This window comes from Piliocolobus tephrosceles, chromosome 19, assembly GCF_002776525.5.
Source record: "Piliocolobus tephrosceles isolate RC106 chromosome 19, ASM277652v3, whole genome shotgun sequence".
NCBI classification, from domain to species: domain Eukaryota; kingdom Metazoa; phylum Chordata; class Mammalia; order Primates; family Cercopithecidae; genus Piliocolobus; species Piliocolobus tephrosceles.
In genome coordinates, this window is record NC_045452.1 from 47548830 (window position 1) to 47557977 (window position 9148).

Genomic DNA, 9148 nt, shown 5'->3' on the forward strand with positions numbered 1-9148 from the left:
GCCCACCTTAAGCCAGTACGACTTCATCTTAACTTGGTTATGTCTGCAAAGACCCTATTTCCAGTTGGGTCACAGTCACAGGTTCTGGGAGGGGTAGGACTTCAACATACCTTTTAAGGCGCTCAATTCAACCCACAGCACAGACCTGCCCCTGGGCTACCACTCTAAAACACCTTCCCACGATGTGATTGATGGCAGAGTTACTGCTGCCTGCGTCAGTTTCACTGTTGTCTGCTCCAAATAGCTGCCTGTGATCTGATTCCTGTCTGTCCCTCCTGCTAGACTGTGAGTCCCAAGAGGATGGGGACCATGACTTGAGGTCATGATTGATTGTATCCGTGGTACATAGCCCAAGGCCTATCATATAATTGGTGCTGAATAAACATTAGTTGAATAAAAAAGAAAACATACTTTGCTATTAGCTGTAGTTGCGGAGAAGTGTGGTATAATTTTAAAAGGGACCAGGCACGGTCCCTTTTACAGGCTCACACCTGTAATCCCAGCACTTTGAGAGGCTGAGGTGGGCGGATCACCTGAGGTCAAGAGTTCAAGACCAGCCTGGCCGACATGGTGAAACCCCGTCTCTACTAAGAATACAAAAAAATTAGTGGGGCATGGTGGCAGGTGCCTGTAATCCCAGCTACTCAGGAGGCTGAGGCGCAAGAGAATTGCTTGAACCTGGGAGGCAGAGGTTTCGTGAGCTGAGATCCTTCTACTGCACTTCATCCTGGGTGACAGAGCAAGACTCTGTCTCAAAAAAAAAAAAAAAAAAGAAAATTTAAAAAGGTGCATGCATCTCAAAAAATTAAAAATAGAATTACCATATGATCTAGCAATTTCGCTTCTGGGTCTCTACCCAAAAGAATTGAAAGCAGACATTTAGAGAGATACTTGTGTACCCACGCACATAACAGCATTATTCACAATAGTCAAAAGTAGAAGCCACCTAAGTGTCTGTTGATTGAATGGGTCGACAAAATGTGTATACATACAATGGAATATGATTTAGCCTTAAGAAGGAAGTTTTTTGTTTGTTTGAGACAGGATCTCCCTTTGTCGCCTAGGGTGGAGTATAGTGGCACCATCTTGGCTTACTGCAGCCTCTGGATCTTGACTCACTGCAACCTCTGGATCTTGGCTCACTGCAACCTCTGCCTCCTGGTTACAGAGATTCTCCTGACTCAACCACCCAAGTAGCTAGGATTCCAGGCTTGTGCCACCGTGCCTGGCTAAGTTTTGTATTTTTAATAGAGACGGGGTTTCACCATGTTGCCCGGGCTGGTCTTGAACTCCTGACCTTGAGTGATCCAACTGCTTCAGCCTCCCAAAGTGCTGGGATTACAGGCACGAGCCACTGTGCCTGGCCAAAAAGGACGGAAATTCTGACACATGCTCCAGCACGGATGAACCTTGAAGACATTATGTTAAGTAAAATAAGCCAGTCACAAAGAGAAATACTATGTGATTCCACTTGTATGAGGGACCCAGAGTAGTGAAATTCAAGGGAGTTTGTGTTGGATGGGTATAGACTTTCAGTTTAGCAAGATGGAAAGAGTTCGGAAGATGGATGCTGGTGATATTTGCATGATAATGTGAATGTACTTAATAACACTGAACTGTACACTTAAGAAGGGTTAAGATGATAAATGTTATGGTATGTGTATTTCACTATAGCTTTAAAAAATATGGAAGGAAGCAAAAAGAAGAGGAAAAAGATACGTATGCGTGTGTGTATGTGTGTGTGTGTGCGTGTGAGAGTGCATGAGTTTAGAGAGAGTGCTATTAAGGATGGGAAGAGAGATGGAAATGGGGAGGGAGCCTGTGTAGGTGGCTGATTTCCTGCTGTGAAGAGAAGTAGTCGTGCTGGGCAGAAAACTATGAGAGCAGCCACCAGTGCCTGGGTTGTAATCTGAGCTGTCTCTGGCAAGCTGTGGGACCTTGAGCAAGTCGGTGGTTTCCTGTTGTGGGCATCAGTTTTTTTTTTTTTTTTTTTTGAGACAGAGTCTCACCGTGTCGCCCAGGCTGGAGTGCAGTGGCACAAGATCTTGGCTCACTGCAACCTCCGCCTCCCAGGTTCAAGGAATTCTCCTGCCTCAGCCTCCTGAGTAGCTGGGACGACGGGCGCCCGCCACCACGCCTGGTTGATTTTTGTGTTTTTAGTCGAGACAGCGTGTCACCATGTTGGCCACGTTGGTCTTGAACTCCCGACCTCAAGCGATCTGCCCGCGTCAGCCTCCCAAATTGCTAGGATTACAGGCGTGAGCGACTGCACCCAGCCTGGCATCAGCTTTTAAAAGGAGCTGGAATAGTAACCTTTGACGATCTTCCCAGCTAAGAAAACTTCAGAGGCTTTAAACATCTAAGATGGTAATGCTGATTCACTGATTTTTTTTCCCCACAGTAATCTGCAATATCTGTACTCAATGGGCGTTCTCCCAGTTCCGTGGGCTCCAGAGTGTGCTGTTGAAGCAGTTATCTTAGTCATCTTTTTGGTCAAGAATTCCTTGTGTTTGTGAATGACACCAGTGAGTTTGGCTTAGGAAGAATATGTTTGCTTTTTTTTTTCTTGATCTCTCTTTACTCTTTGTTTATCCAGTTGCCAGGTCTTCTAGTTTTAACATTTCCTTGACCTTTCCTATCTTTTAACATTCATCTCCTTGGTCTTAGCATCTAATGATTCATGCTGATGATAATATCTCCTGTAGAGAGCTACGCTTTTTTGCATGATCCTGTGTCAACACTGGGAGGTGGATTCACGATCTCTATCTTGTAGGTGAGGAAACTGAGGGTTAAGTAGCTTGCATGGCCTTGTGGTCACACAGCCAGTCAGTGACTGAGTTGGGATTGAATCTGGTTTGTTCTTACACACCATGGGATGCTGCTTTAGGCCCAGGGGGTCCTCACTTCTTCTGCGTTCTAAGTCCTTTTATGACAGGGATCGTATCTTTTTATTTTTGGTGCTTCTAAGATCTCCAGTGTGGGGCTGTCAGAGGCTACTAACAAATTTGTTGAAGGTACTTGCTAATTTCTTTAAGAGGTCATTTCTGTCTAGCAGTATCAAGGGAGGAGTGTCTATTATGTGGAGGAGACCATAGCCCTTAAGTTCTTAGCTTCTGGGAGAAGGGTCAGGTTTCTCTAAAAGTTTTTCTTTCTTTCTTTTTTTTTAGTAACAGTGCTTATTAGTAAGCATGAGATCCTGAAAAAATTCAGGCCTGTGAGTACTACTTTAACATCCAAAGAAGAAAGGGATGACTTGGAATCTGAACATAGAAAAACCGAATTGAGTTCCTGCATTTCCCCCTCCACTGCAGAACTCATCAGCCCCTGGTGCAGTTAGAGACACTGACCTGGAGAACTAGCCTTGGTTCCACTGGGATGAGCTCACTGGGGAGTAGGAACTTTCCCAGCTTTGGAACTTTTCATGTTTTAGTCTTTTCAGATCTAACAGAGGAGCGACCTACATCCCAGCTCCCCATGTTGCTTCTGCTTCTTACATTGGCATTCTTGAACTTGGAGGAGTGGTGCATGGCTCTCAAGGTGGCTTCTGAAATTGCCAGGTAGTGAACTTGTCATACCTTCTTTTTGACATAGTGGCAGCCCATCCTTGAAAAGTATCGGGGAATGCATTACCTCAAAGGGTTGGATTCCTCGCTTCTCAGCGGACGTGCCTACTCTTCTGGGTGCACCGTTGCATTTCTGTGAAGATTAAATCTGATCTCCCTTTTACCTGCAAAGGCAACCCATCTCAGGCTGTTGTTCGTTGTAGGCCTGGGTTGCCCTGTAACGCCTATGTAGGCAAGCAGGAACCTGTCACTCCTCAGCAAGTCAAGACAGACAGCATGCCAACCCTCTGCATCTCATGCTTACCTTGGAGAGCATTCTTGCTTCGTCTGGAAGATCCAGGCTCCTGTTCACTGTCAGATTGGGCAGAGATTAACAGAAGGGACAGTTACTCTTTTATCCTTTTGTGAATGAAACCATATAAGCATTAGAGATCTGCTCTGGGAAAGTGGATGGGCTGATCCCAACTCTTCTCTGGAATACCCAGGATAGGCAGTCTATCAAATCCTGCTTCGAAGTTTGAACGTGGAAGGGTACATAGTCTGGCCCTCACTTATTATTTTTTTTAAACATAAATTAACCTTTTTATTTTAGGCTAGTGATGTCTCAAATGGTGGTGTTTCTCCTGGTCTTTCAACTTCTCCAGTCTTCTGAGGGTGGACTGTGACGATGAAGACATATTGTGGGTGCTGATACTATCAGCCACTGTTTTTATGCAGGAACCACAGTGCTGGATCCCGACAACCTGTCACCTTGGTTTTGTCAGAGAAAAGCAAGTGTACTTTGGCACGCTGACTGATTTCAGATTTCTTCACTTTTCTTTCTCTTTCGCTCTTTCTCTCTCTTTCTTCTTTCCTTTCTCCTTCCTTCTTTCCTTCCTTCCTCTTTCTATCTTTTCTTTTGTCTCTCTCTTTTTCTTTCCCTCCCCTCCTCTTCTCTTCTCTCTCTCTTTCTCTCTCTCCCTTCCCCTTCCCTTCCTGTTTCATCGCCTGCCTCCTTGCATGATATGATTCAGACCTGACTGTTGTAGTCAAAGTGAACAACACAGAGCAAGGCCTTTTTCAATGTCCGGGGAGCAAGGCTGGTCTCAAACTCCTGGCCTCAAGCAATCTGCCTGTTTCAGCCTCCCAAAGTGCTGGTATTACAGCTCTGAGCCACTATGCCTGGTGCTTTTTCTTTCCCTACCTTTCTTTCCTTTTTTTTTTTTTAAGATGATTGCCCAGGCTGGAGTGCAGTGGTGCAATCTCGGCTCACTGCAGCCTCCGCCTCCCGGGTTCAAGCAATTATCCTGCCTCAGCCTCTTGAGTAACTGGGATTACAGGCATGCGCCACCACGCCCAGCTAATTTTTTGTATTTTTAGTAGAGATGGGGTTTCACCATGTTGGCCAGGCTGATCTTGAACTCCTGACCTCAAGTGATCCTCCTGCCTTGGCCGTGCAAGGTGTTGGAATTACAGGTGTGAGCCACTGCGCCAGTCCTTTTTTTTCCTCTATTTTTGAATTAGCTCCTGCCAAGTCAATTTCATCATCCTAACTCAAGTAACAGGTTGGAATATGAGGGTGCCTTGCTTGACTGATGGGCTTTCTTTAAACTTCCTTTGCTCTCCCTCTGATGGGATGATCCTAAGCAGAGAAATGGCAGGCAGCCAGAATTGGAGAGTATGGCCACCTGGATTAGCAATCCTTGAATCATTAGGATTTGAGAGTAAAGGGAAACTACGAAATGCTTTAAAGGGTGCAATCCGGAGTGAACCAGGAAACTCAAGACAGATGATCTGGGCAAAATACATCTTAAGGCAGCTTCTGGAATGGAGCAGAAACTCCTCTGGGCTTCGTGATCTCCTTTTTTTTCTAGCTGAAATCCTGTCCTTAGTTCCGTTTTCCTCATGCTTGGTGCCAACCCGGATTTGGGGCAGGGAGGTAGGAAGTGGTGGGTGATGGTGGTGGTTGTGGTAGTAATGGACATAGAAGTCAGTCCTCTCTTAAAATTGCTTCCAGGCTGGGTGCGGTGGCTTACACCTGTAATCCCAGCCACTTGGGAGGCTGAGGCCGGGATAATTGCCAGAGCCCAGGAGTTCGAGGCTGCCGTGAGCCTAGATTGCCTCGCTGCACTCCTGCCTGGGCGACAGAACGAGACCCTGTCTCAAAAGATGATTAAATAAAAAACAGATAATAAAATTGCTTCCTTCCTGACAGTGTTTGTGGGCCCTGAAATGTCCTCTCTGGTATTTCTCCCTTTACCTTTTTTTTCCTTTAAGATACGTTACCTTGGCAGACTGGTTTGGTAAGCTTATTAGAACTGAAGCTATTGAGTCATTAATTCTGCCCGTTGAATTCCTTGACACGGGAACTTTCCCCCAGCTCTCAAAACAGCTAAGTGAAACCTGGGGGAGAATAAATAGGATGGACAAGGCAGTGCCTGCTCTTAGTCTTACTCTGATTGAATTCCCAGGTGGCTGCGGATGGGGCATTTAGCCCATTGGTCCCACATTTCCAAGCAAATGGCTTGTTATTGGTAAAAACCATTTTATGAGGCTGGGCGCAGTGGTTCATGCCTGTAATCCCAGCACTTTGGGAGGCCGACGTGGACAGATCACCTGAGGTCAGGAGTTCGAGACCAGCCTGGCCAACATGGTGACATTATGTCTCTACTAAAAATACAAAAATCAGCCGGGTGTGATGGTGGATGCCTGTAATCCCAGCTACTCTGGAGGCTGAGGCAGCAGAATCGCTTGAACCTGGGAGGCGGAGGTTGCAGTGAGCCGAGATCGCACCACTGCACTGCAGCCTAGGCAACAGAGCAAGACTCTGTCTCAAACAAAAAAAAAACCCCAAAAAACCAAAAAAAAAAAAAAAAAAACCACTTCATGCATTTGGTGGGTTCCAGTGAGAAATACCAGTTTTGTCTTGAGAGAACAACAGGTAGATAATGAAAGGCCAAAGAAAGCCATCGAGCTTGGGTCACTTTGGTCAATCAGGCCCAAAGGTTACCTTTTTTTCCTAGCTGTGTAGATGCCTGGAAGAGTGATTTTCTGCTTTGCATTGACTCTTTCCCCCTCTCCTCTTCCCATCCTGATTGACCTGTGGTTTGCTGAGAGCTGATTACATTTCACACAAAAAAATTCCAGCCCCCCGGTTCTTCACCATTGTACTGAGCAGCATTGGCAAGGGCTCCTGGAAGGTACAGTGTACATGGGGTGTGAACCAGCCTCTGTGGTAACGGAGTGTGTGGTCCTGACCTTCTGGACTGCATTTGAAGGTCCTTCTTTAGCTGTATCTTTATCCCTTGGGGGACTCATTAAACAACCCCAAATGGTGGCGGGTCCAATATAAGAGGGGCAGGGAGGAGGAGAGAGGGAAAAAAAAAAGAACCAACAAAACACCCACATTTCTCTTTCTGCTGCCAGGGCTTATTAGCCAAGATAGCCTTTCCTGAAATATTATTTATTAGTTGCTTTTGTAAAGGTGTCCTGTTTTCTCAGGCAAGTCAAGAATTTGGTTTTTGTAGAGGGGAGGCGGATGTAGCTGTTTCCTCGGACTGCCGTTATAACATAGCACAAACTGGTAGCTTCCAACAACAGAAATGGATCCTCTCACAATTCTGGAGGCCAGAAGTCCAAAATCAAGATGTCGCCCAGGTAGGTTCATTCTGAGGACTCCGTGGGACCGTCAGTTCCATGCCTCTTCCTAATTTCTGGTGGTTTTTCTGTAAGCCTTGGAGTTCCTTGACTTGTAGAGGCCTCCCTCCATTTTGTGCCTCCATCGTCCCTGTGTGTCTCTGTCTCTCCTTCTCCTCCTTCTGAGGATGCTAACCATACTGGATTTTAGACTGCTGTGCCCCCGTGTGACCTCTTCTTAACTTGATTACATCTGCAGTGACCTTATTTCCAAATAAGGTCACATTCCAAGCTACTGGGGTTGTAAAGTAAGGACTTCAACATATCTTTCTGGGAGATCCAATTAAAAAAATTAACAAAATTTAAACAACAATTTAAAAAATTAAATTAAGAAATTCATTCAATTTTAAAAAAATTAAATTAAGAAATTAATTTTTTAAAAATTAAATTAAGAAATTAATTTAACTTTTAAAATTGGATCCAATTAAACCCCTAACAGAGGACTTATGTGCTGGGCCTGATGACAAAGGGGAAGAGCCTCGTTGGCCAGGGGTCTACTACATGGCAGATGCTGGGTTAGACACTTGCAACTTCACCTTTTTGAATGTCGCTGTTGTTCTTTCCAGAGAAAACTGAGTTTCAGGAGTGAAGTAGCTGGCCCAGTCACATACCGCCTGTCAGTGAAGAGCTGGGCCCGAATCCAGCTTTCTGACAGCGAGCTGGCCTTTCCAAGGGTGTACCCTTCTTCCTTTGCTGCCACGCCTCTTTGTTTTATTGATTCTATTTTATTTTTTGAGACGGAGTCTCGCTCTGTCACCCAGGCTGGAGTGCACTGGGTGGGATCTTGGCTCACTGCAACCTCTGTCTCCTGGGGTCAAGTGATTCTCCTGCCTCAGGCTCTGAGTAGCTGGGATTACAGGTGACTACCACAATGCCCAGCTAATTTTTGTAGTTTTAGTGGAGACAGGGTTTCACCATGTTGGCCGGGCTAGTCTTGAACTCCTGACCTCAGGTGATCCACCGCCTTGACCTCCCAAAGTGCTGGGATTACAGGTGTGAGCCACCGCGTCCAGCCGTTTTTTTGTTTGTTTTGTTTTGTTTTGTTTTTTCCCTGAGATAGAGTCTTGCTCTATCGCCCGGGCTGGACTGCAGTGGCTCGGTCTTGGCTCACTGCAACCTCTGCCTCCCAGGTTCAAACAATTCTCCTGCTTCAGCCTCCCGAGTAGCTGGGATTACAGGGATATGCCACCACACCTGGCTAATTTTTGTATTTTTAGTAGAGATGGGGTTTCACCATGTCGGCCAGGCTGGTTTTGAACTCCTGGCCTTGCGATTTGCCTACCTCGGCCTCCCAAAGTGCTGGGATTACAGGCGTGAGCCACCACACCTGGCCTTTTTTTTTTAATCTTAATTTTTTTTCAGAGACAGGATCTTGCTCTCTGGTCCAGGCTGGAGAGCAGTGGCGTGATCATTGCTCACCGTAACCTTGAACTCCTGGTCTCAAGTGATCCTCCAGCCCTCGAGCAGCGTGTACTCCCACGCCTGGCTAATTTTTGGTATTTTTTGTAGAGATGCAATTTCACCATGTTGCCCAGGCTGGTCTCAAACTCCTGGGCTCAAGTGATTTGTCCACCTCAGCCTCCCAAAGTGCTGAGATTACAGGTGTGAGCCACTGTGCCTGGCCATATCTTTGTTAAAGTCTGTCACTTATGTGTGAATGGACCTCCTTCATAGCACCCCAGGGGGATGGGGTAAGGACCCTCCCCATCTATTATTATTGGTGTTTGTCTCCCTCCAGTGGACTGGGAGCTCCTCAGCTGTGGCTTTCCAGGGCTTTGCTCATTGACTGACAGAGCCAATGCTCAAGGTATCTTTGCCAAATAAATAGATCCCATCATCTTAATGTTCTGGGGGAAAAGGACTTCCCCTCCCCCCCCCCCCCCCCCCCCCCCCCCCCCCCCCCCCCCCCC

At 46.3% G+C, this 9148-nt stretch overlaps 1 protein-coding gene across 1 annotated transcript in view; it reads left to right on the forward strand.

The window, feature by feature from the left end:
* Positions 1-9148, forward strand: part of TIAM1 (TIAM Rac1 associated GEF 1) — a 451288-nt gene that overhangs the window by 49401 nt on the left and 392739 nt on the right. The window lies entirely within an intron of this gene.